The sequence below is a fragment of the Pongo pygmaeus genome, chromosome 12 (genome assembly GCF_028885625.2).
Source record: "Pongo pygmaeus isolate AG05252 chromosome 12, NHGRI_mPonPyg2-v2.0_pri, whole genome shotgun sequence".
Lineage (NCBI taxonomy): Eukaryota > Metazoa > Chordata > Mammalia > Primates > Hominidae > Pongo > Pongo pygmaeus.
The window spans coordinates 537,499-562,863 of NC_072385.2; the positions used below are offsets into that span (position 1 = coordinate 537,499).

General features: G+C 37.3%; 1 pseudogene; it reads right to left on the reverse strand.

The window, feature by feature from the left end:
- Nucleotides 1-1,973: 1,973 nt before the first annotated feature.
- Nucleotides 1,974-24,367, reverse strand: LOC129026041 (protein FRG1-like; annotated as a pseudogene).
- Nucleotides 24,368-25,365: the final 998 nt, after the last annotated feature.

Below are 25,365 nucleotides of genomic sequence, written 5' to 3' on the forward strand. Positions count from 1 at the left end.
CTTTCTTCCAGTTGATCAAATCAGCTACTAAGGCTTGTGCATTCATCAGGTATTTCTCATGCTGTGGTTTTCAGCTCCATCAGGTCCTTTAAGGACTTCTCTGCATTGGTTATTCTAGTTATCCATTCATCTAATTTTTTTTCAAAGCTTTTAACTTCTTTGACATTGGTTTGAATTTCCTCCTGTAGCTCAGTAGCTTGATCGTCTGAAGCCGCTTTCTCTCATCAGTCATTCTGTGTCCAGCTTTGTTCCATTGCTGGTGAGGAGCTGTGTTCCTTTTGAGGAGGAGAGGCACTCTGATTTTTAGAGTTTCCAGTTTTTCTGCTCTGTTTTTTCCCCATCTTTGTGGTTTTATCTACCTTTGGTCTTTGATGATGGTGATGTAGAGATGGAGTTTTGGTGTGAATGTCCTGTTTTCCTTCTAAAAGTCAGGACTCTCAGCTGCAGGTCTGTTGGAGTTTACTGGAGGTCCACTCCAGACCGTTTGCCCAGGTATCAGCAGTGGAGGCTGCAGAACAACAGATATTGGTGAACAGCAAATGCTGCTGCCTGATCATTCCTCTGGAAGTTTTGTCTCAGAGGAGTACCTGGCCATGTGAGGTGTCAGTCTGCCCCTACTGGAGGGTGCCTCCCAGTTAGGCTACTCAGGGGTCAGGGACCCACTTGAGGAGGCAGTCTGTCCGTTCTTACATCTCCAGCTGTGTGCTGGGAGAACCACTACTCTCTTCAAAGCTGTCAGACAGGGACATTTAAATCTGTAGAGTTTTTTGCTGCCTTTTGTTTGGCTACGCCCTGCCCCCAGAGGTGGAGTCTACAGAGGCAGGCAAGCCTCCTTGAGCTGCGGTGGGCTCCACCCAGTTCGAGCTTCCTGGTCACTTTGTTTACCTACTCAAACCTCGGCAATGGCGGGCGCACCTCTCTCAGCCTTGCTGCCGCCTTGCAGTTTGATCTCAGACTGCTGTGCTAGCAATGAGTGAGGCTCCTTGGGTGTAGGACCCTCCTAGCCAGGCGCAGGATATAATCTCCTGTTTTGAGGTTAGGGGAGTGGGGAGGGATAGTGTTAGGAGATATACCTTAGCCATTTGCTAAGACTGTTGGAAAAGTGCAGTATTAGGGTGGGAGTGACCCAATTTTCCAGGTGCCATCCGTCACCCCTTTGACTAGGAAAAGGAATTCCCTGAGCCCTTGTTCTTCCCGGGTGAGGCGATGCCTCACCCTGCTTCGGCTTATGCTCGGTGTGCTGTACCCACTGTCCTGCACCCACTGTCTGACACTCCCCAGTGAGATGAACCCGGTACCTCAGTTGGAAATGCAGAAATCACCCATCTTCTGCGTCGCTCACTCTGGGAGCTGTAAACTGGAGCTGTTCCTATTCCCTTATCAGCTCCCATTCCAGCCCACAAGGACAAAGGTGTCACATACGTATCCACTGTGGCTAACCTGTCCTCAGCAGGGAGTTTCCCCAGTACTACTCTCCCCTCTGTTCTGAGCCTACTTGCTTCTTTGTAATGTTTCCACTTTCTGTCCCACTCCCTAATAGATGATTATTTGTTCTCTCTGCCCAGCCCCCTAGTTCTGATATTTGGATTGTCTGTGATCTGGGTAGTACTTTGGAGGTAGAACCAAAGCCTTATTGATTGATTGGATTGGGAGTTTCTAACTAACTTTTATTAAAGGCACTGATTAAGCATCTATTATATAAAGTAAAGTAAGATTATGATCCAATAAGGCAGATTCCACAAGTAGCACAGGAATAATTGGTTTCTAGTACACTTCATGCTTCAGGACAGGAAATCCAGAAAAAAATTCTGTGGTACGTTAAATGTGTACTGTAAGTTTCATTTCCATGTGAAAAACTGTACTTAGCTAAAAAGTACATCCATGAAGAATCCTGATTAAACTTGTTTAATCCTGGTTAAACTAGCTACTAGGTAAACAATAATTTCACAACAAATCAAGAACTCTGAAAAGCATTTCTTCTGAATATTTTATTCAGAAAAAAAAACAAAAAGATGAGGCAGAAACAAAAATCCCAGTCACTTGCAGTATCTGTCAGCTTTCAATTTGGCTCTCCTGTTTAAACAAAGAAAAATAATAAAATTAATCTATGTAAAACATGCCATATATATTCAACTGCTACTAAATATAAAAAGCTTTAAAACTGTGTGTTCAATTTTGGTTATTACCACAACACTTATATTAAAATATGTATACTTTTAAATTTGGTTTCTATAAAAAATGGATTCTAATCTTATAAAAGTTATTTCCTAATATTCAATAAATGTTGCCTAAGGGCTTTTTCAATCCAAATAGCAATTTTAATTATTTCGGAATTTAAGGGTGCTCTGAATTTCCATTTAACAGGGTGAGAATGCTGTATTATTACAAGTGATGAAAGTTACAGGACATAGAGGTTATTCCGTTTTAGAGTCCACATCCTGATTATATTTTATAACCTCTTCTTGATTTCTTACAACTAGATACATATTCATTTGCTCAGCTGGAAAAAATTCTTAACATTATTTACTGACTTTAGGTATGAACTCTACCCGCTAGTTAACAGGAAATATGTAATTAAACATTGCCTTTATCAAGTAATGTACAAAAAGGGTAAGAGTAACTTTGGAACATACGACTTGAATGAGCGGCTGGTGATTATCAAAATCTGGCACTTAATTGATTTATACTTGTACACTCACAGCTAAACATCTCTGTTTTTCTATGTTGCAACTCTAGGACATTACTTGTCTACATAGGAAGAGTAATAAATATTAATAATGTGCTATGATAAACATCCTGCACTCTTCCAAATCTTAGAATAAAACTGCTTCAATTTCACTTGTTTAGCTTTTATACTTAGTTTTTTAATTGATCTATGCTTATTTTAAGGAACCTGAACTACTCTAACAGAATCCACATAATTTTTATATTAGTCAAACTGCTTCTCTCTAACTCTGGTTGTAATAGTTATAAAAAGATAATGATAAATTTATGAAGTAGATACAGTCAAACCTGAATTTCTTAAAGTATATACTTAGAATCGGTTATAATTTTTAGATATTCTTTCTTGAAAGTCTTTTCCCAAACTCATGACATCCTCTCTAGCTAATATTGCCACACTCATAAATTAGAAATAAAGACAAAAATGTGAAAACTACAGTAATTTAAGAGAATATAGGTTTTCTACATGCCATTTCTATTGGCTACTGAAAATAGTGGAAATAAGTAAATAAATAGCTACCTGTCCAGAAGCATCTCATGCAAAAATCCATCTTTCTGAGCCTTTTGAAGAATTTTACTGTCTTCTTTACTTATTTTAACTTTGTGGTCTTGGAAGCTCTGAAATTTCTTTCTCCAAAGAAAATGTCTTCATTGAAAAATACCTCAAACTCTGATTATACATATTTACTATTAAATTTATAAATACTGTTAATTTCTTTTTCACTTATTAAAAAGTCTAATTATAGGCGAGGCAGAGTGGGTCACACCTGCAATCCCAGCACTTTGGGAGGCCAAGGCAGGCGCATCACTCAACGTCAGGAGTTCGAGAACAGCCTGGCCAACATGGTGAAACCCCGTCTCTACCAAAAATACAAAAATTGGCCGAGCATAGTGGCGTGCCTGTAGTCCCAGCTACTTGGGAGGCTGAGGCAGGAGAATCATATGAACCTGGGAGGCGAAGGTTGAGATGAGCCAAGATCACGCCACTGCACTCCAGTCTCGGGGACAGAGTGAGACTCCGTCTTGGGGGAGAAAAAAGGTCTAATTGTATTTTTTTTAATAAGCTGGAACTTTTCAACAAAGATGACCTTCGTGACCTCTCAAGAGGAGGGCCACTCATTGACTGGGTAGCACAAGGCCCCATTTCTATTAGGGCATGCTGGCTGGAGTCCCCTGTGTCCTGGCCATAGCACAGCCTTTGACAGGCATCACACCCATTCTATGAATGAATAGAGAGATTGACTAACCTGAGTGACTAGCTTTGGGAGCTGGTAGGATGATCAGGAAAACAAGCCTCAAGAAAAGAAAAGCATTTAGCTCAGTGCTCTCCTAGAGGCTACATTGTGTTGTCTCTTCTTGTCCATCAGTTTTATTTTTTCAGACAGCGTCTTGCTCTGCCACCCAAGCTGGAAGGCAGTGGTGATCAGAGCTCACTGCAGCCTTGAACACCTGGGCTCAAACAATCCTCGTGTCTCAGCCTCCCGAGTAGCTGGGCCTATAGGCATGTACCACCATCCCCAGCTAATTTGGTAATTTATTTTGAAAGCACTTTGAGAAGCACTTCAAGAAGGACTTCACTGTCAAATCTGTAGGTCTAAAAGGAAAAGAATACATACACATAATTGATTTCACATTGTTTTACATTTCCTTTGTCTTCTTCTGGAATGTCATCTTTTTTCTTGGTTTCTCTTTCAGCACAGGATCTAATCTAGATATTGGAAAAGAGAATTCAATGGATTATATGTTTATCTTCCACCTTCCTCACTTTACGTATCACATAAGAACATTCGAGATGATTTCTTATGCAGAAGAAAAAATTAACTGAGTAACTATATTCAGAAAAAGGTTCTGGCTATGTGTTTTTACTTCATATATATAATCTATATGAATAAGTGCTATCACATGCTTCCTCCGCAGCCCTTGTGTCAGAAACACTACAGACAAAATTATTTCAGAAACATTTTACACATCAGATCCTGCTAGACAATAAAGCGATCATTAACTAATTTAATTTTGTCCTCCAAGTGAATACACTAGGACCAAATTATCCCTAGTAGACAAGTGTTCATTTGATCAGATTGAAAGCTTAATAGCTATTTTATGTTGCACAGACTATTACCAAAGTAATAAAACTTTTAACATTACACAACTTGTTTTTAATTAATTGGAACCCACCTCTTTTACTAGCTTCTTATATCCTAAGTTTGGATGGATGTTTACTACCACATGTCATAAGTTAATTAATCTGCATTCAAAAATTAGGATCACCCACAGAACAGGCAATTGGCAATGGTAAGGACTCATGTCTCCTAGGGGATCTCTGTGGCCAGAGTCCAGTTCCAGGGCTGCTTAGAAAGTGATGACAAATAACGTGTTTGTGCCAATGACATCTTTGTGACAGTTCTGATTAGAGGGGTCCCAGACCTGAAAACATTCCCTGCTAGGGCCTGTAACACAATGCTACCTTTAGTAAGAGGGATCTGTGATCTGGTCATAAAGCTGAAGGGCTGACAGAGGTAACACAATGCTACCTTTAGTAAGAGGGATCTGTGTTCTGGTAGATAAGGCAAGGTCATAAAGGTGAAGGGCTGACAGAGATTAGGAGAGCCTGCAATTAAACGGTATGAAAATAGTCCTAAATAATCACTGTTCAGAGCTTCCAGGTACTTGACTAGCCAAAGCGATCCAGAAAACTTTGTATTTCGTCTGAAAATTGCTTTACATAGTGAAAAACGCAATCTTTGTGCAAGTATCTTTGTATCTTTGCGTAAGTGCAAAGCACTGCACATATATTTGCAATTGTTGCCTTCAATAACACTTTTGTGATGATATCCAGATGCAAAATAATTTAAACATGATACAATAAAATATAAATAAATAAAATTAAATGTAAGTCACAAACCCATCTGCATTTCCTCAATGACCTGCTTCCTGAGAAGCAACGTGCTATGAAATACTGAGAGTGGCCTCTGGAGTCAGCTGAGCCTGGGTACCCATCCTGTCTTACCACACCTTGAAATCACTGTGATTTCCATGAACTGACTGACAAAAACCATGAGGATGTAAAGAGGGTCAGAGGCTGTCTTCTTGTATGTAACGCTGAGCTCACATCCACCTCACAGGAGCATTATGGAAATTCAAGACTACAACGCATATGCTGGATGCATGCAACGAAAAAATATAACATTTCCCTTCTCTAAGAAAATACCTACATTTTAGATTGAAATTGTTTGAGCTTTAGATTTGAAATTATTTGAAATCAAGAATATTCTAAAAAGAAAATCAAACTTATGATCGGAAATCTAACATGAAGTACATACAGAGATTTGATAGATACTTTTAAATTTCACTGGTAGTAGAGAAAAATGTAACATAAATTTTTATGTTCTAATTATAAGAACGAAAGGCATCTTAGAAAAGGCATTTGCCCCCCTCTTAGAGCCTTCCACTCCGGCCCCCACAATGCCTTACAGAGCAAATCTGGTTCAGACTGGATGCAACCTGTGATTCCCAACAGAGACAAACAAAGCAAGGTTCACGATGCTCAGTACTGCGTTGGAATGCCAAGACACAGAAAAACCATGTGTCAAGAAGGTGGGAGTTATTCTTTAGACACATCCTGGTATATGTTTATCATTAAAGAGCAGCGCCTTTGCTCAGCACTGGGATGGAATGCCAAGACACAGAAAAACCATGTGTCAAGAAGGGGGGAGTTATTCTTTAGACACATCCTGGTATATGTTTATCATTAAAGATCAGTGGCTTTTGTGAGTCTAAAAAATTAAGCCTTAAATGTTTTCATCAAATTCCAATTAACTATCTGATTTATCTAGGTTATATTAACAGTATTATTTAGAATTTCACCTTGATATGAAGATGTCTGTGTAACTTTTACAATAATGTAAAACAAAGAGTAGGATTAGGGAGGGCACAGGCCAGTGGTGCAATGGATAACGCATCTGACTACGGATGAGAGAATTTAGCCTGGAATAAGGAACTTTTATTTCCAGCTTAGTGATGCACACAAATTTTAAAAATAAAATAAAAATCATGTTTTATGTGATTCATGTTTCTCCTAATGCAAAGAAGACTGGTACTATTAATAAAAATATTTTTAAAATGTGAGGGCTAAGGCCCCAGAAGTTCTGCTATGATTTTTTATGTTTCATAAAGTGATTATCATCACAGAAGCTCAAGCATTACATAAATACAAATGCAGATACCCCTGACCTAGTAATTCTCCTTCTGGAAATTGAATATGCATCTACAAATTGATGCATATTCAATGTTATGTACTGCAGCACTGTTTATAAGAGCAAAAGACTGGCAACAGCCTAAATTTCCATCTATAAGAGATTAAATAAATTAAGGTACATCCCTAAAATGGAATATTATGTGGCTGCTAAAAAAGAGAAAGAGAGGAAAAGTAAGAAAAAGAGAAAACTTTCTACATTCAAACTCATAGTAGAAAACTCTCCAAGATACAATTTTAAGGAAAAAAAAATCAAAGTCTAGACTATAGAGGAGGCTACCTTTAGCGTAAAACAGTTGAAAATTATAAATATATTCATATGTTTATAAAGAAATTTTAGGAGGCTATAAAAAAAACAAAGGGAAAGAGGAACAGGAGCTGGGACACAGGTGAGTAAGACGCATGGCAGGCATACACCTTCACATGCTTTTATTTGAAAATGTTGGGATCACGTGTATATGTTATCTATTTTAAAAATTAGATTTTAAAATACAAGCGAGAAAACAAGAACATGAAAGCCTAAAAAGAGCATGTGGAACTACCAGAAAAAGATACTAATCCATGGAGATAATGGCAAAGTAGCTCCTAGATGCACTCATTTCTCTACCACATTGTAGAAACAAGCCATCAACTATGGGATTTATAATTAAAAATGAGTCTATTTGAAACACCACATTACAAAAAGCTATTAACTAAATCTTTAAAGTGACAGTAAATGACCATTTAACATTTTAAAGAGATACAGTCACATCGCATGTGTGAATGTAGTTATCTGTATAAAATGTCATCTTTACCTTGATCATTTCTTCTTCTCCTGCTGTTTTACTTTTTGCTTCTATGTCTCCTGCTTCATTGCATCTAATAAAGCGCTATTTGAGGCCAATAAAGCCATTTTCCCCTAAGTGAAACAAAATAACAAAATAGCCATGAGGATACTTTTGTAGAAGAAACATTAAGTGTTTAGACTGAATTAATTTTTCCTCCCTGATTTAAAAATCACAGAAAAGAACTTAGAGAAAAACCTGAAAAATATAATACAAGAACATATAGAAAAGGAAACCAAAATCACCTATCATTTTACTATTCAAAGATTACCACAATAAACATTTGTAGTGTATCTTCCTAGTAGGATTAAAATCTAAGTAGATGAGGTAGGATTGCTTCCTTTCTAAAAGATCTACTGAAGATATAACTGATTTAGTTCAGTTTGAAAAATTAACTTTAAAGACAAGAACATAATTATGAACGCATACTTTATTAAAATATTAGCATTTTAAGTAAAATTTATTTTCTTCACAATTAGAAAACATGAAAAGGTATATACAACGCCTTTGGTGTTTTGAATTTAAGAATGTCTGAGGGACTTTTGTGTGTGAAAATAAATGTTCATATACTTTTTTAGTTGTTTAATGTTTGCTATATTACACTGCTTTCTATTAAACAAAACTTTAAAGACTGATTTTCTTGTGTATCTAAATCTGGGTTATAAATTTGGTTAGCTTAACCCCCTTAACAAATATAATGTTTACTTATAACTTGTATTTGGTTGATTCTTTTGGAAAACTTGGAATACCATAACATTTAGACAAAATATTTATAAATACAATGATTAAAAAATATGTTAACCTTATATCACATCCAGTTAAAAAAGTTCTGATAACATGGATTTAATTTCTTAATCAAGGTCACAAGGGCTGGGTGGTCTCTCATCTGGATGGATCCTGGTGAGCCCTGGAACATGGCAGGGTGGTCCAAGATGATTTAAACCTGTGCCACAGATTATTCAGCTGAGCCCTTTTTGCAATAGAGTTTTAAGACCCTCTTTCATTTAAATTTAAATTTTTGAAACTTAGTGTCCTTCCTAAAAATAAAATGAACTTTCCTAAAGTGTTGTATTATTAGTACTATCTAAGTCATCATCTAAGTCCTTATGATATATTGGCCTTTTCTTCCGGTGTAACTTTCATTAGAAGTGTCTCATCATAACTAGTAGGATCATCTCAAAGGGGTTGCAACACATTCGCGGGTAATGAAATCAATGTAGTGTTGTTTCCTGAATGGTATGGGGGGGGCAGGGGAAGGAATACACACAGACACACAGAGGAAGGGGTAACAGAGAATAAGAAATATCAGGGTGCATAACACACAGATAAGTAAGTATTGTTAATTACAACTCTTGCTTCAGTTATACATATGTGTGTGCTGGGAAATTAGTCTAAGTGATTACCTCTTTCTGGGGGGATGTTTGTTTAATCTGTCATCTTAGAAAACACTGCTGAGTTCCTATTTTCAATTCATTAGTGTATACTACCAAAGCTGCTACTCTAAGGCTGAGCTTATCTTCTATTTGCTTGTTCTGCGTGGTGCCCACTGGTCCTTACTGTTTTTGATATAGTTATCTACTTTTTAAAGACTGTTTAGCACTCATATATTTTTGTTCAATCTTCTCACACAAACAGAAAAAGGAAATTATGTATTCTGTATCAACAAAGATTTAACAAAACATCCATATACTACAACTGTCTACTTACTAAAATTAAGAATTAGTATATTATCTTTTTTCTTCTTATATTAAAACTATCTTTTCATACACTATTTTAAGCTTATGAACAGAAAGTCTTTTAGAGATAATTTACTTCAATGAACTATTATTTATTTTATGCATAAATTGTCACAACTTGGTCTTAGCAAGCTCTACTGTTCGCTTACAGTCTCTAATGTTTCTGAAAGCATCCACGATTTCTGCTACAAAGAAGATACTTAGGAACTATTCTGTTTTCCTACCCTGAGACCTAAAATTGACTGGTTCTTTAATGGAAATGAGATCCATATCTAGGCACTAAGGGTATACAGAAATAATTGTGGGCAAAAGTACTAATGCTATTTTAGTTGCACTATATTTTGAGATCTCTTCAAGGCTCTATGTTCTTACTGATTTATTCCAATTTAATGTATTATAGTATTGCATCCTACTTTTTCTTTTTAAATATATTATGATTGACTGCTACAGACTTTCTGTTAAACTGACAGGAAGTTTTTGTAAACAATAACAGCACTTACATTTTGAAAGACTGGTTCCCATTGTTCTCTTGGTCCAATTGCATCTGAACGCCCAACAACAACTCCATCTGAATTTATACCAAGATATTTTCCATAGCCAGATTTCAGGGCAATTCTGTACATTAATAAGATAGATAAAAGTTAAAAACTGAGAGAAAATTAATTATAGAACATCAAAACAGGACATGTGTATGTGTGTGGGTGTGTACATATCTAAAATTTCAGACTGGACATATTCCAAGTGTTCAAAAGCTGCATGTGGCTGAGTGGTGACTCACTCCTGTAATCTCTGTGCTTTGGGAAGCCAGTGGGAGAATTGCTTGAGGCAAGAAGTTCAAGATCAGCCTGGACAACACAGTGAGACCCATCTCTACAAAATATTTAAAAAGTTAGCTGGGCATGGTGGCATGCACATGTAATACCAGCTACTTGGGAGGCTGATGCAGGAGGATTGCTTGAGCCCAGAAATTTGAGGTTATAGTGAGATACGGTCACACCACTGCACTCCAGCCTGGGTGACAGAGTGAGACTCTGTGCCTTTTAAAAAAAATAAAAAGCTACGTGTGACTAGTTGCTGCCATGTTGGACAGTGCAGTTTTAAATTTAGTTTTATATTGTGTTTTTTAATATAAACATTGTACCTTATATATTACATAATATTTTTGAAATTCATCATTCTTCAATTATACCTCTTTAGTTATAAAGTTCAATAATAAATTACTAAAACTTACTTTTTCTCTTATTATAAATAGTTCTATGTACATCTATTCTATACATAAAACTGCTTTATCCTTAGAAAAAATTCCTAGAAATAATTGGATCGAAGGGCATAAAGTTCTTATGTCATCAAACTGTTTTCCAGAAAATGCTGCTTCCATTTACATTCTTACCTCAAATTAACAGAGTATGTTTTGTATCACAGATTTTTTTTTAAACATTATGACTTTAAAAAAATACTTGAAAACCTGATATGGAAAAAACAGTATCCTATAAATTTGCATTTCAGTAGTTAACTAGAATAACAACTGTTTTTCTTTTCCTTTCCTTTTTAGATTTTAGATTATCTGGTAATGTCCCTGGTCCATTTTTCTATTGAGATCTGATTGTTTGCAGTTTTTTTACTGGGGTCATCAGTGCTATGAATTCTATACAAGATACATATGAAGAGTAAGAACTCACTGCCTGTTAAGATTGTTGCAAATATTTTCCTCATTTGTCAGTTAATTTTCTTTATAATCCTTTTTTGTTTATAATTGTAAAGCAGTTTAAAACTATTGATTTTTTTCTTCCTCTGCTTTTATTCTTTGTCTTTCACCATACTTATCAGACTTTCAAAGAAAGTACAGAAATAATCTTAACGTGATTTTTTAAAATTATGATTTCTAATCTTTTACCTTACCGAGAATCTCCTGGGATGCCAGAATTGACTTTTACTCCTTTATATGTTAATGATTATATAACAGAAATCATTATCATGTTGATGTAACCAATTACTAAAATATGTAAATTCACTTTCAGTATCTTCTACCCAAAGAATCATTCTATACTTTTGCACAAGGTGAGAATAAAAAAGGTTACTTTATAAAATGACTGTAAAAATAGTGAGTAAAAATATTCTTTTGGTCGTTATGATTCTGTAACATTCTCTCCTGGTTTCAACAATATTCCTTTTTTTAGTCTTCCTGTTTGCCTTTGGACTTCCAAACAGTGAGTTTAAATATCATAGCAACAGTGAACCAGGTTTTGTACTATTTGATTTATTTTTTAATCTATCTTATTTGCTGTGTGAAATTATTAATCTGCATTTTTTAACTTACACATCTTTTTTCCAGCCTAACATTATATACTGATAGGAAATCCACTAAAAGTAGATCACAAAATCTACTTTTCAAAAAAGCTATTTTGTTTTTTATATCAAAATTACCATGGGCTTAAGACAGATACAAAAATTTTTAATGAATACAATTAAATTTTTAAAATAACTGGTTACTAATTATATTACAACATAAGTTCACCTGGAATCAGATAATTTGACAGCCATAAACTGCTCTGGAGGACTAGGGCCCTCATCAATTATTGGAGAAAAAACATTTGAAAATAAATTTGACATTTGCTATAAATATAAACACATTATTTTGCTTTAAAAAATGTGGCTATTTTCTTCTGCAATTAAATGTAAGAATATTCAGATATACTGATGTCACTGTAATACTGTATCTTTGGAATCAAGATCTATTTTACCTTCTTTTAACTACAATGTTAATTTTATACACTGAGTAAGACAGGGTGATATAATGCTTATTTAGTAACTTTTGAGATAGCTTCTCTTTATGTTTTAAAATACAGTCATATATAAACACTTATTTAAAAAGCTAAATGCTTTCATTTATTCAAGGGATGGCCTTGCTAACCAAATGATACTGCTTTTTATCTTGTAATTACTTCGTATCTCATTAGTGCTTCCTCTAATGCGCTAAAGGAAATGAGGAAACTTCAAATTGTTAAACGCACAGGTTAGTTTTGGCAATAGGTCTGAATAAAAAAGAAATCCAAACATTTTGACTCAAATAGGTTTTCTTTTTTCTTTCCACTTACTATTTTAATTATTCATGTTGTTTTGATTTCCAAAGATACTCTTCTGGAACTATACGGAATGTTTTCAAATGCTTATATGAGAAAGAGGGACTTGCCAATGGCTGGTAAATATTAAGGAATTAAAAAATAATGGAAGAGTCAAATTAAATGGTTCCATTCCTTTGGAAAATGTTTGAGACTAGTTAGAGTTTGGCCTAAGTGAATGAATGTCCTAAAATCTACACTTGTGGCAGGATCTTCCCTTCCAGACACAAACCTTCTTTGTGTGGAGCTCCCAGGGTAAAAAGACCATTGTCGAGTGCATGTATATAGGTTCCCTTATCCATTTCAATGGCTATGGTTCCTGAAATTTCACCAAAGTTTGTTACTGTCCGCCAGATTCCTAAAAAATAAAATCAATATTTCAACTTTATATGTTAGTTTTGACACAGAGTTCTTATTTTGTTATCATAACTTAGTTTTAAAAACTTTTTATTTTGCAGTTGTAAGAAATAATACAAAGATCTCACATATCCTTTACTTGCTTTGTCTCGATGACATCTTGCATAAGTATCATACACTGTCAGAATCAGGAAACTGACATTGATATAATCCATGAAGCTTATTCAGATTTCACCAGTTTTACATGTACTTGTTTGCATGTATGTGCACAGATTCATGCGACTACCAGCACAGTCAGGATTAGGTTTTTAAAACATAAAATAGCAACATACAGCCAGGCATGGGGGTGTATGCCTGTAATCCCAGCTACTCGGGGAGCTGGGGAAAGAGGATCACTTGAGCCCAGAGTTCAAGGTAATAGTGACCTATGGTCATGCCACTGCACTCTAGCCTGAGTGACAGAGCAAGGTCCTGTCTCAAAAAAAGACCAAAACAAAACAAAAGGCAACATGTGAAGGTACAAAGTGACATATAGAGAACGGTCTCTCTCATGATAGACCCCAGCCATCTACTCATGCCTGCTTTCCAGAGGCAATGCCTATCATAATGTTTCTTAAAAATGCCTCTACATGAAGACTTTCTAGCGTAGCAATCTTTTTTTTTTTTTTTTTGAGACAGAGACTCGCTCTGTCGCCCAGGCTGGAGTGCAGTGATGCTATCTCGGCTCACTGCGACCTCTGCCTCCTGGGTTCAAACAATTCTCTGCCTCAGCTTCCCGAGTAGCTGGGGTTACAGGTGCCTATCACCATGCCTGAATGATTTTTAGTAGAGGCGGGGTTTCACCACATTGGCCAGGCTGGTCTCAAACTCCTGACCTCCTGATCCACCCACCTCTGCCTCCCAAAGTGCTGGGATTACAGGTGTGAGCCACCGCGCCTGGCCAGTAATCTTAACTATGATTTTAGATTGCAAGTAAAATGAGCAGAATCTATGTCTATGCATACTAATTTCCAATTTGCCAATAGAAATGTTAGACTCTAGGAAAAATTATTTAAGCAGTTGTTATAAAAGTTTATATCTTAACTTTAAAAAATATCCTCAAACCTCCTCCTAAATTGTACTTTAGCTAGAGTAGAAATGAGTCAATCATTAACTGGATATGACATATTAAGGAATTCTTGTTAATTTTACAAGGTCTGATAATGACATAGTATAACATATAAAAATAAAGAACAAAACAGGTGATGAGAGAAAGACATACCACGTTAAGAAATGTACATTTATCTACTGATGGGTAAAATGACATAATATCTGTGATTTTACTTAAAATTTTCTAGGAAAAAATGTGTGTGTGGGTGTGTGTGTAAATCAAACGAGATTGGCAAAATATTGATAATTAATGCTGGGGCCTGAGCACATGGGGGACTCATTATATTCTTCTATGAATGGAATCGTTTGGATATTTCCATAACAAAAAGGTTTTAAAGATTCAGTTAATTCCACTGTACAAAATTTTCTATTCAACTAAACATTTCATGCTTTCCATAATAAATTTGAAAATACATAAAATTTTAGCTAAAATGAAGTTGGACCTTTATCTAACACCAAATACAAAAAGTAACGTAAAACAGACCAAAGACCTAAATGTAAGAGCTAAAGTTAGAAAACTTTTAGAAGAAAATAGGAAAAGCTTCATGACAATGAATTTGGCAATGATTTCTTGTATAGAACATCAAAGGCACAGGCAACAAAAGAAAACAGACAAACCGGACTTCATCAGAATTAAAAACTTTTGTGCATCAAGAACCGACATCAGCAGAGTAAAAGGCAACCCAGAGAATGGAGAAAATATTTGTAAACTACATACATTATAAGGAATTAATATCCAGACTATATAGAGAACTCCAAAAAGACAAACACCACAATTCAAAACTGGGCAAAGGACGTATACGAACATTGCTCCAAAGATGATATACAAATGGCCAATAAGCACTTGAAAAGACACTCAACACCACTAGTCACTAGGGAAATATAAATCAAAACCATAATGCAATACCACTTAACACCTATTAGAATGCTATTATCAAAACAAACAAACAAACAGAAAACAGAAACCAAGAAAACCAGAAAAACAAGTGTTGGGCAGGATGTGGAGAAACTGAAACCCTGTGCAATGCTGGTGGGAAGGTAAAATGGTGCATGCATTTAAATGCCACTGAAGTGTACACTTAAAAATAGAAAAACTGGCAAATTCTATATTCTGTATATTTTACCTCCACACACACACAAAACCAATGGAGAAAAAGAAAATTAATCAAAATTAAAATTTCAGCTAAAGACAATTAAAAAGCAATAAAACTAATAAGCAATTTAGATGATTGAGTTATAGCTACAATTGTTTTCAGGAAAAGAAATAATGCTTTATTCAGAATCATTATAAACAGTGTTATGATTAGCAAGTCTTTCTTATAAATGTAATAGTTAATGATTTTAAATTAGTTTTATTTTGTATGTTCTATGCCACATTCACTAAGTACACTTAATATTAAATAAAATCATTTAAATATAATATCTCATTAAAGTTTTGCAAATGAAGAAGAAATTTCCGGCAAACAAGCTCCTCAAAATTGTCACACTCTGTCCAAGTAGGGAAATGACACAATAACATTACTTATAATATTGTCAACTGAAAAAGAAATTACTTTGAGCAGATGCCAGTATTTTTTTCTCAATGAGATTTCAAAGAATAAGAAAGCTAAACACAGTATCATCAAGAATTAAATGTGAGCATTCTGCCTACTTTCTGCAAGTGGCCTACATTGAACCTTTGGAGGTATGCTTATATGTTTAACGACTAAAGTGACATAACATAATACCTAACAGTGCCACTCGGGGGTTTTAGCTGTGAAAAAGCAGTGGATCCTAAGAACAGTGGGCACTGAAGTTGCCTGTCTCTAGGTCAGGTTACAGCTCAAGCTGTGTATACGCTGCAGACGCCCAAGCTGAATTTAAGAGAATCCGCTCTAAAACATTACTTGCTATTTAGACACATGCTTAAAGTTATTTCCTTTTAAACCTTAGGCAGATGGTGAAATATTCCTGCTGTGTTGCCTCACAATGCATAACAAAGCTTTTCACGTATTTTCACATAGTTTAGAATCTTTACATATGTCTGGCATGCCTGTAATCCCAGCACTTTGAGAGGGGGAAGCAGGAGAATCACTTAAGCCCAGGAGTTCAAAATCAGCCTAGGCAACAAAAGGAGACCCCCATCTCTACAAAAAAATTAAGAAATTAGCTGGGTATGGTGGTACGAGCCTGTGGTCCCAGCTACTCGGGAGTCTGAGATGAGAGGATTGCTTGAGCCTACGAGGTCGACAGTGCACTGAGCCATGATCATGTCACTGCACTCCAGCCTGAGCAACAAAGAAAGAGCCTGTCTCAAAAAAAAAAAAAAAAAAAAAAAAAATGGCCCGATGCACCAGTGTCATGGCTGATAAGATACTACCAGGGCACCCTCATTCTAGCATCAAGGCTGTGTGACAGCTCACCTCACCTTCTGACTAACCCAGTGTTTCCGTGCTAAGGGCCCCCTTAAATCTCTACCTTCATTATGTGCTTGGCACAAAGGAATGATATATCTTACATTTGGAAATGGAATTTTCTTCCCCAATCTTACTGTAGTCTAAGTACCCTTCACAGACTTCTATTAACCCATAGCTTTCTTAGCTTTAGTTCCTGGGTAAATAAAATATATGTGTTTTGCAAACTATGATGTTATAAGTCCAACTGCTTCTGAATCTAGCAGAGCTCAGTGAAACTCTTTGCTTACAGACATGCTCGTTTTATTAATGTCACACTTGGTTTTCTCCATGTGAAAGACAGACTTTCTTTCATCCTATTTACACACTTTCTTTCATCCTATTTACCAATCCCTTCAGATCCTTGTGAGCAACCAACAGAACAGCTTTAAAAAATTAAAAGGTTTTTCTTCTTTCCCTTCACAAATAGGCACATGCTTACTTATATGGCAAGTTTAGAAAATCCACAATGCAAAAGAAGGTGGAAGGACAAAGAGGAAAAGACGCAGAAGGACTTCGTCTTTCAGCCAAGATGGACTTGCCCTCACACCATGACCAATGAGAAAATTGAAACTGGATAGAATATTTGAGAAAACTGTTTTCAGGGATTGGAACACAGGCAGAATAGGACTGTGATATTTGAGAACAGGAAAACACAGGAGGCAAATCTCACACGTACTGTTTTCTGCCCAATAGCAGTTTCCTGACCACACGGAGAGACGTAGAGACCTCCAGAAATGAGGCAATGTCACTAAGCTGAGAATCTTGCAGTGCTAATATGTTCGGAGTTTATAGAATAAGGTACTTGAGAAGAGGGAACTACACACAGGTGAGGCCTCAAAAGTGTATGCAAAAGTTCTCTGCAGGTCTGTGGCCAAGGGCTGGGGGGAGTGCATGCAGTAGGCAGGCTCCACAAGGCCTCTGCAGAGTGGCTGGCACTGCTGAGGGCTGACTGGAGATGCCAGAGATCACACAAATTTGGGACACAGCAGAGTGGAGAGAACTCACCAAGTATGCCTAAAACATGTGGCTGAGGCCCATGAGGATGAACCTTTCCTAGAGTAAGAGTCACTGTCTAAGTCTATGGGCAACTCTAATAAATAAGCACAAACTAACAAAGGCCCAGGCTTGATAGGAGGAAAAGGGTAGTCAAATAATTTAACTAGGCATCAAGACGTTTAACAGAAATAAGGTTAAAATGTTATGAAAACGAAAGACTGAATTTACACGGAAGACTTAACAATCCTAAATGTGTACACATCTTATGAGAGCTTCAAAATACTTTAAGCAAAAACTGCTCATGTAGACAGATCTAGAATTACAGCTGGAGATTTTAACATAACTCTCAATACACTGTAGGATTAGTAAAAAATCAGTAAGGATACAGAAGATATGCACAGTCACAAGCTCTACCAGTTGATCGAACAGACATCTAAAGAACACTGAACTGGCTCGGCACCGCGGCTCATGCCTGGAATCCCACCACTTTGGGAGGCTGAGGCTGGCAGATTACCTGAGGTCAGGAGTTTGAGACCAGCTTGGCCAACATGGTGAAACCCTGTCTCTATTAAAAATATTTAAAAAATTAGCCAGGTGTGGGGGCAGGTGCCTGTAATTCCAGTTACTCTGGAGGCTGAGGCAGGAGATTCACTTGAACCTGTGAGGCGGAGGTTGCAGTGAGCTGAGATCGCGCCACTGCACTCCAGCCTGTTGGGCGACAGGGAGACTCCATCTCTAAAAAAAAAAAAAAACAAAAAAAAAACCCTGAACCAACATCTGCAGAATACACATCCTTTTCAAGTGTACATGGAAATTCACTAAGAAAGTATGTTCTCCAACTATACTATAAATGAATTAGAAATCAGCAACAATAACATACCTATAACATCTCTATGTAGTAGAAATTAAAAACAATATACTTTTAAATAACTCGTGTCCATGAAAAGAAAAATCACAAGGAAAACTAGATAATGTTTTGAATGGAATGAAAATGAAAACAAAGCGTGTTGACTATAACTGAAACTAAAGTGGAATGAAGAGATCTAACTCCATTCTTAAGAAGCTATAAAACAAGAACAAAGTAAACTGAAAATAAGTTAAAGGGGGGAAAAAGAAAAGACTGAAAATAAATGAAATAGAAAATGAAAAAAAGAGAAAATAAGTAATACTGAAACAGGCTTGTCCAACCTGAGGGCTGCATGTGGCCCAGGCCAGCTTTGAATGCAGCCCAACACAAATTCATAAACTTTCTTGAAACATTATGAGAATTTTTTGCTTTTTCTTTTTTTTTGGCTTATCAGCTTATCGTTAGTGTATTCTATGTGTGGCCTAAGACAGCTCTTCTTCCATTGTGGTCCAGGGAAGCTAAAAGATTGAATACCCCTGTACTAAAAGGTCATTAACGATCTAAAATAAACGATCTTATAAAGAATTGATAAACCTCCAGCTAGACTGACTGATCCAGGAAAAAATAGCAAAAACACAAATTACCAATATGAAGAGACTGCAATACAGATTAGATTCTACGGACATTAAAAGCATATTAAAGAAAGGAATATTCTGAACAATTTTATGCCAATAAATCCAACAACTTAGATGAAATGAAATTTTCTTAAAAGACACAAATTACCAAAACTGACACAACCAAAAAATCTGAAAATATCTCTTAAAAAATTTTAATTTTCCCACAAAAAACTAAAACCAAACCAAACAAAACCCTCTAGGTTCAGTTGGCTTCACCGGTGAATTCTATCAAACATGTAAAGAACAAATCATACCCATCTCATACAGCTATTTCCAAAAATAGGAAAGGAGACAGCACTTTCCATCTAATTTTATGACACCCAGTATCACTTTGACACCAAAATCAAAAAAAGACATTTCAAGAAAAGGATACAAAAGTCCAGTATCTCCCATCAACACCAATATAGAAATAAAAAAAAAAAAAAACACCTAGAAATCAAATCTAGCAATAACCCAAAGGACAATGCACCACAACCAAGAGGGGTTTATCTCAGGGATATAAAGTTACTTTAAAAGTTGAAAATGAAACCAATGTAATCCATTGGCAGAATGAAGAAAGCTGTATAATCATCTCAACAGATACAGAAAGAGGCATCTGACAGCATTAAACACCACTAAAATAAAAACTCCCAAGAAACAAAGTTTAAAAGGAATGTCCTCATTTTGATAAAGGTTTTCTCTGCAGATCCTACAGACATCATAGCATACAGTGGACTACTGAAAGCTTTCTGCCTAAGCTTGGGAACAATGCAATTATGCCCATTCTCATGACTTCTGTTCAACACTATGGAAGTCCTGGACAGTATAAAAACCAATAAAAAGAAAGACAAGACATAAGGATTAGAAAGAAAGAAGTAAAATGATAGTCACAGGAAACATAATTGTAAATTTCTTAGTTTTCTATATAAGCAAACCACTAGAAGTAATAAGTGAAACAGACTTATCAGACTACAAAGTCACTATACAAAAATCAATTGTATATCTACATACTGACAACAAACAACTGGAAAATCAAATTCAAAGGTTCTGTTGACAGTAGTGTAAAATTATAAAATACTTAAGAATAAATGTTTAAACAGGCATGCAAGACTGCTACATTGAAAATTATGAGATATTGAGGTCCAATATTAAGATGCTGATTCTCCCCTAAATGATCTGGACTCAATACAGTTCTCGAGAAAATCCAACAACCTTTACTGTAGAAATTAATAAATTAATAGGTAATAAGTACAAAGTTGGAGGACTCAGACTACCTGATCTCAAGACTTCATGAAACTATAGCAATCAAGAGAAATATACCAACAGAAAAACAGACAAACGTATCGATAGAACAGAGTCCAGAAATAGACCAATACATAGAAAGTTAATTGATTTTTTATGAAGATACCAAAGTAGATCAATGGAAAAAGGAAACACCAGTGGTGCTGGCACAATTGGCTATCAAGATGTTAAAGAAAAAAAAAGTAAATCTTGAAACTGAACTCACAACATCATGCCAAAATTTAATTTGAGATGAATGACAGATTTAATGTAAAAAGTAAAACTATGATGCCTCTAAAAGACAATGTAGAATATTTTCCTGACTTTGGGGTAAGCAAAGATCTCTTAGATCAAAGAGATAAGGCAGTAACCATAAAAGAAAAAAGAAATAAACTGAGCTTTATAAAAATTAAAAGCTTCTGACCATCCTGACTAACATGGTGAAACCCCATTGCTACTAAAAACACAAAAAATTAGCCGGGCGTGGTGGCGGGCACCTGCATTCCCAGCTACTCGAGAGGCTGAGGCAGGAGAATGGCGTGAACCCGGGAGGTGGAGCTTGCAGTGAACCGAGATCGCGCCATTGCACTCCAGCCTGGGAGACAGAGTAAGACTCTGTCTCAAAAAAAATAAAAATAAAAAAATTAAAAAAAAGCTGCTCATCCAAAAACCACCATTAAGAAACTGAAAAGGTAAAACTCAGACTGGGAGAAAAGACTGATAACACCATCAACTCTTGGCAAGGATGTAACTGGAGCACTAATTCATTCTTGGTGGGAGGGTAAAATGGCACAACCACTTTAGAAAATTTTTGGCAGTTTCTTATATGGTTAAACATTCACCTATCCTTTGACACAGCAATTTCACATCTACATATCTATCCTAGATATCTACCTTAATTTTAGAATTGTTGATTTGCCATTTTGAAAGCAATGATTCTTCCAGAACATTAGCTTTATACCATTCCATATTTTATATATTTTTTAATTTACCATAATTTATGAAGATTCAAAATGCAACTTGCCAAGTTTTAAAAGAGAAAAAAAATGTATGGAAAGAACTAAACGGAAAATAGGCTGGTTAAGTGTGTTTAGGTCAGTTAATTTCTAGTATCATTTACAGGCTACCCTGATGTTGTATTTAAGATTTTCATTCATTTCAGAGTTCACAAAATAATGATTTTTCCTGTGAAGATACTTCGTTTAAGAGACAACCGACTTCTACAATTAAAATGCATACATGTACAAAGAAAATAACTTGTAAAATATATTTGGTTGAAAAACATTTACATTAGGCCTTTAAAATTATGTATCAGAATCTCCGGCTATTAAGCAGTCTAATGGTGCCTACCAAGAGAGTTATAATTTTTCTCTCCTGATAATGAAGTAAAAGCATCAGTAGCATCTACTGTGCTAAGGAATAAATGGAATTTATAACTCTAGGTAATATTTAAGCACTTTAAGACAAATACGAATGCATAATAAATTTCTAACTAGGAAAATATTTTCAATGAGATCTCAAGAAACATTAACTTTTTCAGAATAGGGCACTGAAAACTGACTCAACAACAATATCAATCTGGGTTTCTTCATCTTCTTCTCTTTTTCTCTTCTTATCTTTGCTCTTTTTCTTCTTACTACAGGACATAATTTACATAGATGAGTTTAGGTATATTGATTTGTATGATAAATATCGTAAGATTGAAACTTGAAAGTCTTTTAAGCTTTTCATTTATAAATTATTGATTTAGGAAGACTTACATTGTTATGCCCTCTTAAATACAGTACTGAGAAGTTGCTTCAGGCTTTGTACATATTATCTTAGAGTTCAAAGCAGATTGTAGAGCCCACTGCCAGATTTTAAATCCTGATTCCTTCACTTCTTAGCTCTGTGATTTTTGGAAAAGTTACTGAATCTCTCTGTGAGTCACTTTACCCACTTAAAAAATTAGGATAATAATTTAACCTAACTCTTAAGGCTATTGTGAGGATTAAGAGGTAATATGTACCTTCATACATTGCTGATGGAAATGTAAAATGGTGTAGCATCTACAGGAAACAGTTTGGGTTTCCTCAAAAAGTTAAAGAGTTACCTCATGATCCAGCAATTTTACTCCTAAGTATGTATACCCAAGGGAAATGAAAATATACACCCACAAAAATATTACGTAAGAATATTCACACTAGCATTAGTCACAATAGCCAAAAAGGGGAAACAACCCAAATGATGAATGGATGAACAAAATGTTACATCCACACAATGGAATACTACGCAGCCATAAAAGGAACAAGTGCTACAACAATGATGAACCTCAAGAATGTTATAAGTGAAAGAAGCCAGATACAAAAGGCCACATGTTGCATGATTTCTTTCTTAGGAAATATTCAGAATAGGCGATTTCACATAGACAGCGGATTAGTGGTTGCCAAGGACTAGCAGACGGGGAGGATGGGATGTGACTGCTTTAATGGGTAGGGGGACGTTTCCTTCTGAGATGATGAAAATGTTGAGCAACTAGACAATGGTGAACCTCTTGAATGTATACTAAAAACCACTGACTGTACAAAAGGGTGAATTTTATAATTATGAATTACATCTCAATAAAAAAAGAAAAAACCAAGAGCGATTTGAAAAAAGTTAACGTGCAAAGCGCCTACAATTTCTTGGCACATTGAAAGTGCTATATAAGCATTAACTATGATTATTACGATAATCTTAAGACACTCTTGTCTGCATTTTCATCATAAAGTTTTCAGAAGATAACTCTCCTCTCCTCACAGGAAATTCACAGAGTAAAATTCTCACATTTATTCAGGATAAACCTGTCATTTATTCTGGCATCTTCATGAGGCCAGACTCCTAGATAGGGTTCTCAAGGCCAGTGGCTTCAACTCACTCCTTGATACTTACATTCCATCTCGCCTAAAAATACCAAAACCTCTGTTTAATACGGAGACCAGGAGGAAATGCTCAACATCTGTATGTACAGTCAACCTCGGGCAAATCTTCCAGTTAAAGAAGAAGCAGGGATATGAGTGCACAGGTATTTTTTCCTAAAGAGCTAATAAATTACCACTACGACCTCCTCCTCACATTTGGCTCAATTTATTTACTGCATATATGTTCTCTCATTTAATCCTCACCGTCTTCTAAAGGTATAAAAAATGGTCTGAAAGTATAAATGTGTAAACGGAGGTTCAGATATTTGATCTCTTAATGAGTAAATGGAAGTTCAGACATATTAACCAATTTGCCACAAATTACAAAATCAGTAAATGACAGAGTGTAGGTTCGAGCCCATATCCCTATAAAAGCCCATATACACCTCAACCACTGTGTGATTCATCCTGGTTTCACTCTACATATTAGGTTAAAAAAATTAATCAATAATTTTTCTAGGAAGAGACAATGGAGAAAAGAATAATCCGTAATAAAGGAAATTATTATCATGAACTACGAGATCAGACTAACGCAGACCCACCAGGCAGAGGCCTGGAGAGATGTCTCAGGGGACCCAAACTCGTGGGTACGGGGTCACCGGTCACCCGCCCGTCTACCCTGTTTCCTGGGTCGTCCGCGCGGGAGGCTGCCCGTCTCTGCACAGGCGCCAGGAACCGTGGCCCGGCCTCCGTCCAGCCCCGACAGAGGCCAGGGCGAAGCCTGGGAGGCCACGAAACCTGCTTTCCGCGCCACGGCTTCCACCAGGCTCGCGGGGGTGGAGTGCTTCCGAAAAGAACGGAGGAGGCTCCCGCCCGAGCTGCAGGACCCACCTCTTCGCCTTGGTTCCCTTGAGCACGAGCTTGGTAGACTTCACATAGGAGTACTCGGCCATAGCTCTGGGAGACTTCTGCGCGGACAGGCTGAAGCCGGCTCAGGACGAGTATGTGACCCGGAGCAGCATCAGGGCGGGGAGGAACAGAGGTGGAGGCGAAGTAAACACTCCCTAACAGCGTAGGTCTCTCCAGAACCCGCCTCCGTCTTCACTCAAACGCTGAATGGCTGAGAGTTCCACTTCCGGGTTTCTGCCAGGGAGCTACGGTGGCCGTAGAGGGCCGAAAGGTGTCCGCGCGCAGCTGCTCCCAGGCGCCCTCTCGAGGAGCTCCTGAGGATTCGCGCCTCCCCGACGGGGAAAAGCCCGCCCGAGGCGCCGGTACTGGCGGTGGCGGAGCTTCCGGGCGCGCTGTGGAACCGCATTCCGCTAGGGCTGCGGGCTGGCGAGGGTCCCCGCAGGGGCGGGAAGCGGCTCCGGCTGCCTTCGCTGGCCTGCGGCGGCGCGGCTGGAAGCGCGGGCCACTCGTGCGCGGGTCACTCGGGGCTGTGCCTCGTGCGACTGTGTGTGCAGGAAGCAAGCAGGAAATACCCTAAAATAGAATGAAGCGCCATGTTGAGGGCGGCGGACGTCACGAGTGCTGTGGGAATGTGGGCTGAGGTGGAGAGTTATGGTGGCGCGTGTTACAGGCTCAGGGGTCAAGAGAAGCCTAATCGTGGAGGCGGTCTCTGAGGAGGGTCTTGAACGCTGGGCAGGCTTTTGCTGGACAGAGATGAAGGAAGCTAGTCCTGTCTGATGGAGGAAACAGGGCGGAGGCTTGGAGGGAACGGCGAGCAGGCCAGGCCTGTAAAGCAGAGTGAGGGAACCAGGACAGAGAAGGCAAGTCGGGGTCCTGTGGTCGCTGAAGAATTTGAATGAAGTCAGTAAACAGGTGAGAGGCATCAATCGCAAGAGTGTGGGATGAAATGAGTAGTCCACGGTGATTCCTCTGCAGTGGTGGGTATTATTAATCGCGTATGTGACACCAAAACCACCCCACTCAAGCTGTGGCTCTTTCCCTAAAGTAGAAAACAGAGACCAGTTGGGTTCCAAGCATCCACGATCTTATTAAATTCGTGATCCCTGGTGGCACGATCGACTTAGGATTGGCCCATCTCAAACCTGAGTCAGAAACAAAACCGCCACAATGTGCGGAGATGAGCGTCCTTACCCGCTATCATAAT